The sequence below is a fragment of the Aulostomus chinensis genome, chromosome 17 (assembly GCF_037954235.1).
Source record: "Aulostomus chinensis isolate RoL2024-O1b breed Wild chromosome 17, RoL_Achi_v1.0, whole genome shotgun sequence".
Taxonomy (NCBI): domain Eukaryota; kingdom Metazoa; phylum Chordata; class Actinopteri; order Syngnathiformes; family Aulostomidae; genus Aulostomus; species Aulostomus chinensis.
Genome location: NC_141336.1, coordinates 16,624,917 through 16,630,995, shown reverse-complemented (window position 1 = coordinate 16,630,995; position 6,079 = coordinate 16,624,917).

Here is a 6,079-nt window from a genome sequence, read left to right as displayed (position 1 = left end):
CAAGTGTGTGAAAATTCTTAGCGATAAACAGGACGTCTGACACAAGACGTTTTCCAGACAAACAGCCGTCTCAAACTTTAAAGACCAGACTTAAAATTGCGACCACAAAGTTCAAACATACAAACACACAACAACAGACATCAATTAAAGTTCAAACATAAAACACAATGTGATGTGAAAATTTTCCATTAAATTTTCTTTCTTTTTGATCAATTATTACTGTCATGTCCATGCATGTAGTGGTGGTTTTTGTTTGCCTTCTGTCTATGTTGTCTTATGGCCTCCTGTTTTATTTTACTCTCCTCTCGTATCTGGTATCTTCCCTTCCCTGCCCTGATTATGTCCACCTGTTTCCCATCGCCTTCTGTGTGTATCTTGTCTGCGTTTCCCTTTGTCTTGCGCTAGCTCGTCTTGTCCTTTTGTCCGACCGTACCACGCCATTGATCCGTGCCACGTTACATTTGTATTTCGTCCATGCTTCGTCTGCGTTTGTATTCCTTTTATACTTTGTCTAGCCAGGTTTAGTTCAGTGATTTGGAGTTTTGTAGTTCAGCCTTTTTCCTCTCTGTGAGTGACTTTTATTTGTACTTTGTTAATAAACTGTCAGTATTGCTCCTTGCCCCGGAGTTCTTCTAGCGTTTGGGTTGTTGCCCTTGCTCAAGTGGTGACAGCATCTACTGGAGGACATCAGATGAGTTACTCTGTAAGAACACAGTTTTCAACACATCCTCCTAAACAGAGTGGAAATTAAGCTGATGTTTTTTTTGAGGGAGAGACCTCTGATGGCTACAGCAAGAGCATCAAGATGGGAGTACAAAAGGAAAGTATTTACACAACTGTACTTAGAATCAGTATCAGAGTCCATGTCATAAGGAGGTGTACCGCAACATAGTTTTGGAAACACTGGAGACGACAAATCGTGTTATCAGAGCCTAAACACAAGGAATAAAACAACAGCCACAAAGAGCTAATACCACAAGACAACTAACCCTCGCGGATGCTAATGGGATCGAGAACTTTTTCCAATTGGAGAAGAAACCACGCACAAAGTCAAAATGAGCGAACACACCAGAATTTTCAGCCCATTCACAGCTGAGGGCCTCCAGAGCAGAGATGGACCATCAGGGGCCGTGTTGTTGGGAATGAATGTCCAGCATGTGTCCCCAAACAAAGAGCAAACCCCTCCTCTCTCAGCTAACAACACATTCAAAGCCATTCTATTTTGCCAAGATGCGAGAAGTTGCAGCTAATTGATCTGCAAGGCCCTTTAAACCCCCCACAGTATGGTTAATTAATCTCTGCTGGTTGTAATACAAATAGTTGATCCACTCTGTATTCTTCTGGGATTCTATGACTGTCCCTACCCAGGGGATGAAATGAGTAAATGCTGCAGCAACCTAGCTTTAAACTCATCAGGAACCCCACGTGGCATACCAATTGCATCTAAAATTCTTTTGTCAGAATTACCAAGTGGCGCTCTTTTGGTGTGGGAAGGAGAGGATGCAAAGGAAGAAGTACGATGTCCCACAGACTGCGCACCTCCTTCAGCAGTCAGGAGGATGTCGATTTCCTGAACCACCATAGCTATAACACATATCCCGGTCCGATTAGCCGGCAAAGATGTTTGAGTTTTATCACAGTCAATACAGGTCAGGGTAAGGAGCTATACCAGCATCAAAAGCAGCACGTTTCCAACATCTGTCGTAAGAGCCAGCTTCCACAATGTCTAAACCCACCTGTGAAGACTGAGGGTTATTTGGAGATTTTGAAGGATACAGAGTATGCATTTTAGGACATGGAACAGAAGTGTTTCCTACGAAAACATTGCCATACATGCGATGGAAAGAAGTGAACGTAGCATTAGGAGCTATTGTCACAGAGGCAGGCACTACTCTTAGGGGTATGAAAACCTTTGCAGACAGTAATGGGCATTTACTGAACGGTGTGCTGTTGTACCGCCAACTTTTCTGTTTAGGTGCCTGTAATCCATCTGTCCTACAAGTGCCATTATCTGGGAAAGACACAACGGAGAGTTTTTCTTTGTAACCCTGGCACACTAGACTGGAGGAAGACGTCGCTCTTACAGTGTAGTTCACTCACTGGAACTACGAGTAATCTTGTAAGCAAGAAGGGGACCAGGAAGTATTGAAAAAAGTCAAACATGCCATGCATGTCTCGGGTTAATAGTTGATGTAACCTGAGGTCATTATGATCAATACAGCACCACCATATCAGAGGCATCAGAATAACAGTCATGAAGACGGATACACATAACAACTTCTGCCACCAACTTCTGCCACGGCAGTCTTCTGTGTCATCGCTCCTCCATTGTTCTGTACAAGTCAGTATGTGTTGTGGGTGTAAGATTGAAACTTGGCAATTAAAAATCTTCTTGCGTCTGTGCTCAGAGTTCTCAATTCTAGATAATCTTCCTTCCCTTGTAGAGAAGAGTTATGTGGTGTGTATTTCGGAACGCATCCAGTGTGTGCGCAGTGTATTCACCGGTGCAAGCACAGACCGGCGCTTGGCTCACACTCACGTCTATTGCTGATTCAGCGCAGCCTCGCAATGTGTGTGCAGCGAGTTAGGTCTCCTCCCTTTGGGGCAGCAGGGCTGAAGTCATTTATGGGTTCAAGAATCAGCTTGCGGTGGCTGGCGTGAATCCATGTCACTCTTTCGGCCACCTACACTGCCGTGTGGGTCATTAGAACCTGATTGGGGCCCTGCCACTTTTGTTGTTTCCAGTGTTTTCTCCTGATCCTTCACCATGACCCAGTCACCAGGTTTAATGTCGTGGAGAGGTGTGCGTCAGCAGGATGTGGTTGGACAGCTTTCACCTGAGCAGAAACTTGAGAGTATGAGATAACTCTTTACAGTATTGGATCATTTGGTCTTCACACAGTGAAGAGGTAGAGGTTTAGGTGGAGGGTCAGACCCCAGAGCTGGGGGTCTACTGAACAAAATCTCAAATGGACTCAAGTTGTGTTGTCCACGTTTACGCATGCGCTTATGTCAACACGATTGATAACGCTTTTGTCCACGTGAGTCCAGTTTGCTCACAGAATTTTGCTAGTTTATTTTTGAGAGTGCCATTTTCTCTTTCCACAGCTCCTCCACTGGCTGGATGATACGCACAGTGAGTCTGATACCTAGAGAGGGGGACAGTTCAGTCAGTGCGTTATTGACAAAATGTGAACCATTGCCAGATCCAATTCGTTCAGGAATTCCCCATCTGGGAATAATTTCTGACAACAGTGGTAAAGCTTCTGTTGAACTTGATTCACGTTTAGCAGGCAAAACCTCAACCCATTTAGACCCCATGTGCACCATTACCAGGAAATACCGGTTTCCCTCAGCCGGACTAAGGTCGATGAAGTCCATTTGCAAGTCCTGGAACGGTCTGTCAGCCTGTGGATGTGCGGCATTTTGCTGTTTAAGAATGCGACCTGGGTTGGGAGTAGCACAGATCAAACATGACTGGCAATAATTTGCAGCATAATGTGAAACCTTTAGTGAACTATTTTGCAGGAATTAGAAATAAAAGGATGTGGGTCCATTGGTGCCACCTCCTTTAAATTCCTGGCCCACTTTAATTTTAAAAAGGATAATTCCAGCGTTATTAAACCACTGCCCTATTTCCTTCTACAAAACAACTGAATTGGTCCAATATTGATCAAGAACACTACACAGGAAAGAATCCTAAAGATTGCTGGGATCTATTAAAAGTGCTTGTTATGTTGTTGTATGTGAAGTGGCGGGTCACTGTGGAGAGATATTCATGTGCACATTTTCTTCCAAGTTCTTTCCAATGGCTCACTGAGTGTGTTAGCAATCATTCTAAAGCTGAAAATTGCGCATTTAAAGTGGTTAGAAAATGTTTGCAGTTTTACACTTAATAATTATTTGATATGAAGGGTAAACGCATCACGCTTTGTCATCTTGAATTGTTTAAAATGACGTGTTTTATTTTCATGCATTTTCTGAGTTTTGCCCTTTCTGCAGTCTGACTGGTTGAGTTCACTGTGGTGGAAAAAATATTAAGATGGACACAATGTTTGTCCCAAGGGGCTCCAAGTTCTGGTGAGATGAGAAACAACACTCAAACAAAACTGTTGTTGAGTCTGAGCAATTCTTTATTCTTGCAAGAGGGAAATTTGTTCAAAACACAACGAGCATCGGCTGAAGAAGAATCCACCGAGTACAGAGTCACTTGAGCTTTTATTCGTTCTTTGTTGCCCCTGCAGATGAACGCCCACCTACCCTTAAGATTTCCTTGTAAGGTTATATGAACATGTAAATCTGCGGTCATAGACAGTTGTTTGACTCTTGTCAGCTTACACACCTGCTCAGTGTGAAACTTGAGAATAACAGGAAACCAGCCTATCCCTTCAAAACAGAGAAAAGGAAGTTTTCCCCCACGTACGACCGTCTCAAAACTTAAATGTCTCGACCACAAAGTTCAAACATAGTGCACGCATACAGTAGAAACAGAGTTCAATTCAAGTTCAAATAAAGCACAATGTGATATTAAACTTTTCCATTACGCTCAGTCACATGACAGTTGAAACAGAAAGTATTTTTGCACAGTAAACTGACAGCCACATCCATCTCTATCATGCCGTTTCTCTTGTTAAGAGCGATCCAACCAGCACACTTGGAACCCTCATGTTACACATCATTGTGTGTTCTTTCAGGACCCAACTGGGAAGGACCTTAAAACTGAACTACTGAAGTCTCAAGTGATAGCTGAGAGAAGGGAACAAATAAAACTCAAAATAGGCCCTAAAAACCTGCAGCCCAACACACACAAAGGTCAGCCTGACCACCGAACCGGGGAGTGGAGGGAAACAAGCATCAGCACTTTGTGAAGAGGGTGCACAATGTCAGGGAAGTTCATGCAGAACTGCCTCTAAGACACTGTGACGCTCTTTCTGACTCTAGAGACAAGACAATGAGTCAGCAAAGAGAACTGGAACCCAGGGGCTTATATAGCCTTCCCTCCCACACCTGGACCTGATCTGGGGAATCAGACAACGGCCTCTCATCAAGAGAAATCCCCCACAGATTGTAATCAGTCACAAAGAGTTACACATGCGTCTCACATACTGATCAGCAACTTCGTCGCTAGACTAGACGAGACTTTTTAGAAAAAAAAAATCCCAATAAGACCCATATACAGATGCTAAGCCTCTCCATAGTGAGCTGAAGAATCTGGTAGAGGTTTTATCTGAGGACAAGGTATTCATCTTTCTTTTTGTTCTGTTTTATAACAAAAGCCTCTTGTCCTGTCTGAGGTCACTTCCACCCCAGCAGTTCGCCGTTTGTGTTGTACAGAAAAGTTGCAACAAATTTGCATTTTTAATTCAGTCCGGTTTTGCTTTCACACTGTCACTTTGTTAAGAGTGCCAAAAATTGTAAACAAACGTGGCACAGTCAGAATACAGAGTCCTCCTGACCTCCTAAAGGTCACGTCTTCGATGAGTGGGAGGGCTGTTTTTTTTTTTTTTTCCTTTTCACAAGGTTTCTTGACCTCCTCTCCCCTCCAGCGCTATTCAGAGAGTTGTGTGTCAGTATGAATGCGACTAATATGTGCACTGAGTCTGGCGTTCGTGTCTGAATGACTGCTGCAGACGTGGTAAAACAAGCTAACATTTCTAGAGTCTTTTTTTTTTTTTTTGCTGTAGAAAGATTATAGATGAAAGTTTGATGCATCATTGAATGAGATAATGTCACATTCAGGGGACTGATAAATTGGACTGTCTTTACTGCAGCCATTATATGAGAAGCACTCATCCAAACGACTTCAATCTCTGCACTGCCCACTAGGACATTCATCCAGTTTGAAGCAATTGGATGAACAACTGAAAAGTAATGTGAATAAAATGCACACGCATGCGTACACGGATCCCTTTTATCCGAGATAATCCAAATGAAGTTACGGAGAGCAAGTTGTACGCTGCTTGAGAGCTACATAGCTCATGTTATTTTGCATGTTTGCAAAGGCGTGTAATTTCCCTCTTATTCTCCTTCCTGCAGCCTTTTTTGAGTCCTGTGTACTTATTTTTTGCAAACACAGTTA